A 10,812-nucleotide genomic window follows, 5' to 3' on the forward strand; every position below is an offset into this window, starting at 1 on the left:
AGAAATACAATGAGTTAAAAGAGGAAATTAACTGAGATCAAGAGAACTAAATATTCTCTAAAGCTGTCAGCATTGACACGCAAAGTGTCTGTTATGACAGGGCTTAGTGCGGGGCCTTGGAAGGCAGTGGAGGTTCAGGCAGACTTACCCCTGCCTGCTGGAGGCAGCCCATTCTGTATAGCAGCTCCAAGTAGGAGGGCATTCCCCCTGGAGAGTTATGAGCCTTCCCTTTGAAGAACCCCAGAACATATGCATCCTCTCATGCACACTGCTACACACTACGTGAAGTCGCCTGTCACATCTCCTTCGCGCCTCCAATATGTCAAAAATCTCCGACATGATAGGATATCTGGGCTACTTGCTATCCAGGAGACCTTACCCTGGACTCCTTTATATGGTCCATCTTAACAAATGAATTTAGGACGATCATATTCCAGTTGTGTTTTGACCAATGAAAAGTATACTATGCCTGCCTTCCCTCATTAGTTTTCCTGGTTATTTTTTATTGACCATGGACGAGAACCAGCAAGACCTCTGCTACTAAGCTTGTAATAACAGCCACCATGTATTAGGACCTACAGTGCACCAGGCAGATATTTTGGCACTAACTCAGTCATTCTCAAAATAATTTTCTACTCTAAAGGTAAATAACCTCAGATTCTGAAAAGTGATGTGTTACTTGCTGGAAGTTACATTGCTAATAAGCCCTAGGCTTCAGAACATTAAAGTCTGCCATGTCCTGAAGCTAAGATCTTTATCCCTGCATCATATGCTATCAATCAGAGATCATGTCTTCTCTTTCCTAACATTTGGTAAAAGGAAGACTTCCATGATAACTGTTAATAGGGTCAGTGCCTTATACTACAGCCATGCATTCTTTCCCAGCCCATTCCACCATTTACCCCAGCAGCAAATGAGCTCATTCTCTTACTTAATCATGTCATAAATATTTAGTGAGTGTATACGAAGATGCAGGTACCATTCTAGCAGATGAGCATTGAGTGGTCAATAGGAAGGTCAAGATCCCTGCTCTAAGGTCCTACAGCAGGAAGACAATAAGCAAGTAAACAAACATATAGCAATGCTTTTAGAAAGTGACATGCACTCTAGAACAAAGTAAAGTAGAGTAAGAAGGCTGAGGATAAAGACTGATGTTTCAAAATGTACTCAAGGTTTTCTTTTTATTCGAGTATGGTGAGACCAGCAGATAAGAAGATGATTGCCAATCAAAACATAGTTTATTACTCACAGTTGCCAAGAGGAGGGGTACTTCACACCTTAAAGGGCCAAAGGAGTGAAAGGAAGGCTGGGTGCCAGTGACTCACACTTAAAATCCTAGCTACTCAAAAGATCAAGAGGATCACAGTTCAATGCCAGCTTGAGAAAATAGCTCACGAGACCCTACCTTGAAAAAACCCAAAAGAGGACTGGTAGAGTGGCTCAAATTGTAGGCCCTGTGTTCAAACTCCAGTACCCCCTCACTAAAAAAATAAGAGTGTGGGGAAAACATGAGCAAAAACCTTTGTTAAGCTTTCTGTGGGAAGGAAGGAATGGTGAGGCAGGATAAGCACCTAAGGAAGTTTAGGATTGGACAGTCTGAATAATTTTGGCAGGCTCTAAGCCTAAAAAGTTTTCTAGTACCTGATCCTTTGTGATTTAGAGCAGAAGGATAGAGTTCCAGATTACAGGAGCCCACAATAGGAGAAAGGTGGGAGAACAGACCTGGTAATTATTGGTTTGCATATCAAGGCATGCTTACAAGCAAATTGCTATAGGAATGAGCTAACCTTGGGAGGGGATGTCCTTGTCTGGGTGTATAAGGTCCCAAGATGTTGAAGCATCTTAAAACATAGAAAATAAAACCACGATTAAGATGATGAAGAGTTAGGAAGAAGCCAGTAGTCTGTAGACTGATCAGGGAAGACATGGGAATGGAGCAAAAGCTGCAGGAGCTGAGGTCTAAAGCAGAGCCTCAAATCGAAGAGCACATACCATAGCCAGAAGGAAAAGAAGCCTGGGGCATACACAGCAATATGAGGGACAACATGGAGAGAGTAGAATGAGTCAGGGAGAGGGGTACGGAAACCAGGCCACAAAGAACTCCAGAAGCCATACTAGAGCTGAAGCTGTTTTCTGTAGCCTTGAAGGGAATTTTTGGTTTGTTTGCTTGCATGTTTACTTCTTATTATAGAAAACTTCCAATATTTACAAAAAACTGGAGAAAATATTAAAAAAAAAACTTCATATTTTTATCACCCAACTGCAACAATTTTCAATTCAGATGAACTAATTCCATACAAACCCAAATCTCCAAACCCCAGGTTAATTTGAAACAAATCTTAAACATTGTGTCATTTTATATGTAAATACCTCAGGTTGTATCTATAAAAAATAAGAATTCATTTAAAAAAGAAAATCCACAATGCTATAATCATATCGAAAAGATAATTTATTAATATCACCAAATAGTCGTTGTCCCCCACACACACAATTTTTATTTAAGTAGAACCCAGACAAAGTCCATATATCTTTTCAGTCTCTTAATCCACAGGCTCCTCCTTTCCATTTCTCCCAGAGTGACCCATAGTCATAGTTCTGCTTGCAATAAATTTTCAGGATGCTGAAGCTTCAGTGCTAAAACAAGGAAAGTTCTGGGAAAATAGGTAAAAGTTGATGCTCCCCCTTTCCCATCTCTTACTGTTTATTTGTTAAAGTATCCAAGTTATTTGTCCTATATCATTTTCTCATAGTCTGGGAAATTTGGCTAATTGCATTTCCATTGTGCTGTTTGTTATGTTCCTCTATCCCTTATATTTTTTATAAATTGATAATTAGATGTAAATGCTAGGTCCAATTATATTTAATATGATAGCAAAATCATGGATGGTAATGTGTACACCCAGACATTGTGTCAGGTCATCTTTATGTGTGTGTGATCTGGGCAGACATTGAGATTGCAGCCTACATACATTTTTTCACTGGGGATTGAGGGTGGGTATTAAATAGTGGTTTTCTAATTCTATCAGTGCTTCTTTATTTTTTATCAAAAACATTTTCATAAAAAGAAACATTTTCTCATCCACTCTTGGTTACTCTGAGATACAGTCTTTGGAATGTTCAAACTGTATCTGATTCCCTGAGATACACGTTATCTCTGCCTTTGCAGGGAATTACTTATAATGTCTCTGGATGATTTTCTAAGCATCAGTTTGGCTTTCATGTGAGTAATGAATGGACTCTTGATGAGTTAGGAAAAGAGTCAAGAAAACTGTAAATGGGTTAACTCAGTGTTTTGCCACAAAGAAAATAATGGGTTGGTGTGGTCCAGTGGAGGTGAGAAAAAAGTGTTCAGACTGGAGATGGGAGTCAATACTGATGGACTGTGGAGTGTTAAGGAAAGAGAAGAAACAAGAATAGCATTGAAGCTCTGAGTGACTCAGTAAGCAATGGTGACACTAGCAAGAATGGAGACAACTTGAGAAGAAACAGGTTTAGACTTAGAGAAAATAGAAGAGAATATAAAACAAAATTGCCTGAATTATAGCAGAAAGTTTGAGACTATGGTAAAGGGCTTTAATAATCTCAAACTCAAAAGATACCTAGGCCACAAAAAATATGAGATTTTTTAATTTTAAAATTTCCATTTTTTGCATCAAATAAGTTGACTCCTCTACATATTTGAGAAATAACCTATTCCAGCCTATCACCAAGGCCGCATCACCATGTGCCAGTTATCAGAACTGTGACTTCCAGAACTCATGAATGCATGTGTGAACACATGAGGGTCGTCCATAAGGCTTGATGTATTACAATACCACATCATCCAAAGGTTAAGCAGTCAGAGCTGTTAGAGCAAGTCAACTTAGCGTACAGTCTAAATTAACATTGGTGATAGATCAGGATAGCCACTTTCCTCTCTGTTGATGTGACCTTCTTGTCCAGGACCACTTTGGAAAGTTGTACAAAGTTATTCACACTGTAATTTGTGTTCTTCCTTCCCAAAGAATTCTCACTTCCTCAGGAAAATTCTAAAGGAGAAAGTGGAAAGCAACTCAGGTGTAAGCATAGATAGTGTCTGTTCTCTACATAGCCAAAGAATTCTTGAACAAATTCTCTACCTGCAAGTCACTCTCCTAAAACACCTGTCTTTAGTTGTACTTTTGTGGGCATGCTTTGGAAACATGCATTACCATTGCTCATATATCCGCAAACAAAAATGCCATTCACCCAGAGTGTATCTGAAGGCAACCTTCCTCTCCTCCTTTCACTCCATGTCACATGACTTTTTCAGGTTTGCATACTCATATGCACTGGGCCAAATGGGAAATATAGCAAGCAGACATCATTAAAGGAAAGGAGAAAAATGAGCCATGTTTCTCCGTGCTTTTCAGTCAGAAAATATTGTGCACTATTTATTTGTTGGTGTGGAGAGTTTGAGGGGGAAGGGGAAGATGTGATGAGTATATTTATAGATTTATCTGTAAACTTACTCACACTGAATGACCACAGGATAGGAGCAGTCTAGCAGAGGGTAAGACAGTCTGATGTATAAACTATCATGAGAGAAAAGTAGTAGCAGTTCAGAGCCAGGTGACATTTTACTCTCGAGGAAGCCCTTTCTCATCATTTTTTGAATCCTCAGCAATCTTTTCAATCAGGCAAGACAGGAAATAGTGACCACATTTCAGAAATTAGCAAATTGAAGTTTGGGAAATAAACAGTGATTTTTCTTAAAACCCAATGGCTTACAAACCACAGAATGAAGCTTTATATCCATGTCTCTTGACTTCTGGGCCTCTGGGTAGAGGGAGTCTCAGGTTTAACCAATAGCAAGTGGTAACTTTGGTAGCATTCAGCTTTCAATGGTACAGGGTCTTTGACTGTGCTCATATAAAAAAAAATACTTGAGACTGGATAATTTATAAAGTATAGAAACTTATTTCTCATGGTTCTGAAGGCTGGAAAGTTCAAGATTAAGGCCCTGGCATCTTATATGGGCTTTCTTCTTGCATCCTCACATGACCAAAGGCAGAAGGACAAAAGGCGATGAACACTGTGTCCTCCCATTACTGAGTAGAACAAACTAGCAAACTGGCTGGATGCATTTTTAGGTAAGGTCTTTAATCCCACTAATAGGGAAGGAGTCTCATGGCATACTCACCTCTGAAAAGCCTCAGTTCTTAGTACTGTCACATTGGCAACATCTGAATTTTGAAGGAGATACATTCAAACCACAGTACGTAGATTCTTCAGACAGTCTGTCCAGTATCCCTGCTCAGAAGCCATGGTGTGAGAAACAATTGTCACCACCAATGCATCAGAGCAGACAAGCCCACAGCCCATTGCTTGTCTTCCCTGACATCTCTCTCCTGGAAGGTTGGCATCCATCAGAAATATCCACTTTGGCTTTCTTTTATAGCATACCATTTATTTTCTTCTAATTTTAAAAAATATTATAAGCTCTTTGATTTTAAAAATGAATGCACAGAAATGTTCCCTCATTTCAAAGATAAAAGCTATTATGGTATAAGTCATTTGGAATTATATAACACAGATGTTTTCTATAACTGAATCTACATGCATTGGGATCATACTGCTACTCTATTCCATAGCCTGCCTTTTTTCACTTTATATATGAGGAACACATTCCAAACCATTAAACATTTGGTAAAAATATTATTTTTGACATCTGCAGAATAAATTTAGCTGACTATATGAAAGGACCATTACATATTCAACCAATTTCTTTAGTGATAAATCTGTTCAATTTCAGTTGTTTGCTTTTCTTTTTACATTTTATGAGAAAACAATAGGTTTACTCCAATATGACTGAGTCCTGACTTAACTCCATCTATCCCTAATCCATTCTTCTAAGCATCACTGAAAACCTGTTGTCTTACAACCTTCCTTCTTGCTACCTGTCTCTTCCCCACTATACCTTCTGCTAGTATCCCAGTCCAGGCCTTTCCCTGTCTTTCTCCTGAACCTGTACAATGGCATGTTCCTGGTTTCCATCCATTTTCCAACTTCAATCAGAGTAATCTCATAAAAACTCCAACTGAGCCAGCCATTCCTCTGCTTTTAAGCCATTCAATGGTCTCCCATATGTTAAAGATAATGTCCAATCTCTGTTAGGTGGAATATGGGCCCTAGATGACAGAGCTCCTATGATCATGTTTTCAACCTCATTTGCTGCCACTCTGTCTCCAATTTTACACACCGGAGATAGCATATGACTCCCAGCACCCACCTTCCCTCACCAGTCACACTGTCCATTTTTACCTCTACCCATGCGATTCTGCTGCCCAGACAAAAGCCCTTCCCCATTCCATAGGTATTACTAAATACAATTAACTGCTCAAAACTCTGATAGGAGCTTCTCCTTGAGGGAAAAACACTTGTCTTAAATGCTTCCCTGAACCCCCAAGACTGTGGTAAGAGCCAGTCTTTGGCACTCACAGAAGCCCCGAGCACACATCCATCAAACACTGCCACATCAAACACATTGTGTCGAGATGACATACACACTTACATACCTTGTAGATTGTAAGAATGCCCAATGCAGAGGCATTCTTTTTAATCTAATTAACCTCAGTCCCATACACAGCATTTGGCACATGACAGATGCTACAGAAATGTTTAGTGAAGTCAATAAATTTGGTCCAGTAAACAAGGATCTTTGTATGTTTAATCTCAAAACTTGTCCTAAACTGCATCTCAGTTTCATTTCTTGAGATTTACTTAATCTGATCATCAACTCGTAACTATTTACTGATTGTTGTCTACATGCTGTTTACTTTCACATATATGACCTCATTTAATCTTCCCACAGACTGGCTGTAGTAGACAACTGTTATTTTTGCTTCCTTTTAGCATTCTCTCTTCCTTCATCTTATAAACTGGCTGCAAGTTTTCTCTGCAGAACTACCTGTTCCCTACCTAGGACCAAGTGATTTAAGTGGAGGGAGGGATGCAGACACACCCAGCAGAGGAGTGGGCATACGATCAAGGTTAAAACCAGATAGCTTATCACATCTCTTGGCCATCGTCATTGATTCAGGGATTAGCACGTGACCCAAAGAGGCAGTGAGAGATGAAAAATACTTTGATTGGACTACTAAGATAGAAAATGTTTTGTTGAAACTGCTGCAGCCCTCTTGCCTCACCTAAGTGTCAAAACTAGGCCAACGCAAAAGTGGACAGAGCCAAGAGAGAAAGAGACAGCAAGTTGGGATGATGTTGGATAAGAAGTCAGGCTTAAAGCTATAATCTGGACTTGTCGTTTACATAGGTAAATCAACTTCCTTTTATTTTTAACGTTAGTCAGTTGAAATTAGATTTCCTATAACTTGCCAACCAAAAAAGTCCTAATCCATATGCCTAAAAATGAAATATTACTGGAAATAATTATTGTAAATTAAAGCTCCCAAACATTGCTTTAGGCAAACTATAGCTAATAAAGAGCAAAACTCCGTTTTGAATTTGAGATTTCCTAACTGCTGTTTTCGATCACGAAATAAAAGGTTTGAAAAAATGTGGATCAGGAAAAACATTCTCTCTCTCTCCCTCTCCCTTTCCACCTTATCATGAGATTTTAAATGACTCTGCGCATTGTTCTGCTCCCCTCTCCAGGAAAGATTTGCTATCATTAGCAACTCTGATGGTCTGCCTCACAGCACAGAAAAGCAGAGTGGCTCCCCACTTTGTGGGGGACACATGTTCTGAGACCCTCAGTGTACGCCTGAAACCACGGGTAGTACTGAAGACTATGTACTATCTTTTTTTTCTGTCTGCGCATATGAATGATTAAGTCTAATTTATAAATCAGGCACAATAAGAGATTAGCAATAACTAATAATAAAATGGAATAATTATGAGAAGGACACAGTGGATCACACCTGTAATCCTAGGTACTCGGGAGAAGAGATCAGGAGTATCTTGGTTCAAAGCCAGCCAGAAAAAGATGTTTACTAAAGCCCATTCCAACCAAAAGCCAGGTGCTATGCCACATTTCTATCATCCCCAGATACACAGTGAAGCATAGGAGGATGGCTCCAGGTTGTCCCAGGCAATAAGGTAAAAATTTATATAAAAAATAAATGAAGCAAAGAGGACTGAAGGCGTGGATTAAGTGGTAGAGCACCTGTCTAGCAAGAACAAGGTTCTGAGTTCAACCGCCAATACCATAAAAGAAAAAAAAAGAATAATGATAACAATATACTATAATAAAGATGTTTATTTCTGAAATTTTTCATTTCATATTTTCAGACTAAAGTTGAGCATGGAAAATGGAACCATGGACAAAAGGGAAGTGTATTATTCCTAAAAATATAAATACAGTGTTAATTACTCATTAGTCAAGTTCTATAGAATAAGAATATTTTTTATCTAAAGAGATGCTATGGTGATCCTTCTGCAAAGTGAAGAATCTTGACTTTGAAAAGAAAAATTATGCCATGATTTAAGTCTGGACATTAATCAATCAGGATTGCTTAGAATGAAGTCTGGCTTAAAATTTAAAAGAAAGGGTGTCCTCACTGACTGCAAGGCAGGTGCAAAGGCAGTGTACTTTCTACTGTCTGTTTCAAATGTTTGGCTAAATAGCTCATCCAAAATACTTCCAAAGATCTCACAAGAGAAATCCTCAACTATGTGATTATAACTTCCTATTGGAATAATTAACTTATTAGAAATCATTAGTGTTTTTGTTAGTTTGGGTTTTATTTGTTTTTGTGGTAATGGAGATTGAACCCAGGACCTTATGCATGTTAGGCAAGTGCTGTACCACTTGAGCCACATCCCCAGTCCTTTTGCTTGTAGTTTGGTTTTGAGACAGGGTCTTGATAACTTTGCCTGGGGGTGGAACCTCATAATCCTCCTCATAATACCTCCCAAGTACCTAGGATTACAGATATGTGCCACCAAACCCCATCCTCATTTAATACAATTTTCTGAGCACCTACTAAATTCCAAGGACTGTGCTAGGTAGTTGGGATGTGAAATTATAAAATATATTTTCTGTGTACTGTGCTAGAAACTGGGTATGCAGAAATAAATAAAACAGGCACTCTGCCATTTGAGCCACATCTCCAGCCCCTTAATGTATCCCTGCTATGGGTATACTTTACTTTGGTCCATTCAACTCCTTCTTAACTATTTTTTTTTGCTGGTACTGGGGTCAATCGACTTAAATATTAATAATGAAAGACAAGACTGTAAAATGGGTACAGTGTGGTGCGAGGAGAGAGGGTGAACAAAGGAAATTAAGGTGACGATATATGATTGATGGACTTCGTATACTTATATGAAATAGAACAAAGAAACATCTTGCAATTTCTTTAAGTGGGGTGGGGAGGGGGATGAGGGAAAGAGACAATAGGGTTAATCTAACCAATGTATAATGCAAGCCTAAATAGAATTGTCCTATGAATCCCCCCTGTATAACGAATATATCCTAATAAAAAAAATTATAATTAAAAAAAAGAAAGAAAGAAAACCTTCACTCCTGCACCAATTACAATATGTCTTAACTTTTTTGATTGTGTTATTCCATTATTGGAAAAATATTGAGCACACATTCCTAATAAATGTATATATACTTGTTTACAATTTATATATTTCTAGTATTTTCAGATCTGTATAGTATAAAGAATGTGCACATACATACACACTAAAAGGAGATTAGAATCTAATATAAAGATTTCTAGGGTTGAGAATGTAGCTCAATGGTAAAACACTTGCTAGCATACACAAGGGCCTGGGCTCAATAACTACTACCGTAAAAAAAATGTGTGCAGTTTTTTTTTAACAAAATATGACCAAAGTACATTATAAGTATGTATGCAAATATCACAATGAAACCCCATTGTACAATTAATATATGCTAATAAAATCAATTTGGGAGAAAAGAGCTCTAATATTTTTTTCCATCTCTATAGACCACTGGTCTCGTGGGCTGGGCCTCCAATGTCCAAGCATTGGCCTAAATTAATCATTTCACACACAATCAAGAATTAAACTCCACTCTGAGGCTAGGACAAGGCTGACTATTTTGTATTTGTTTATGTCCATCTACCAATGTCTCGCCATCATCATTGATTCTGTGACCCATGGGATTTATAGACACTTAAAACCACTCTTGAATCCAGGGCAACTGAGGCCAAATCAGTCATTTGGCTGATTGAGATTTTATTTTTCAACCACTTGCTTTGACATTACTTAGACATACTGTTTGAGTTAATATTCTTCACAAAAGTTATCTTACTTACACACACACACACAAAATATCGAGCTCATTGACCGATGCTGGAAAACATAGGGACTAAGAAAAATCTCCAATGCGTTCTCTCCAGAAACACATTACCTGGACAAGGCTGGCCTGCACACCAGGCCTTCAATTATGAGGCATCAGTGTTCTTGTCATCTTCTATTTTCAAGGCTAAATTGTGAATCCCATAAACCACAAAAAAATGGTGTTCCCTTAAACCAATTTCTACTCATATTTCTGCAAATTAATTCAACCAATGTTTATCAAGTACCTACTATAAATAAGACACAACAAATAAGAATTTATTTTTGCCAAATGACCTTAGCCAATGTGTGCGTGTGTGCGTGTGTGTATGTGTGTGTGTGTAAGATTCAGTTACCTAGTTACATAAGAGGCCACACTTAAAGAAAATTATCTCACAGCAGATGGCTAAGTGAAGTATACATGCCTATCCCCTGGTATTATTGTGAGCATACATTAGCATCCAACAGCATGCTTCATTCCCCCACACACTAACGAAAAATGATTGCTTGTCTTTCTAAAAC

Source organism: Castor canadensis, chromosome 7, assembly GCF_047511655.1.
Source record: "Castor canadensis chromosome 7, mCasCan1.hap1v2, whole genome shotgun sequence".
Classification (NCBI taxonomy): Eukaryota; Metazoa; Chordata; class Mammalia; order Rodentia; family Castoridae; genus Castor; species Castor canadensis.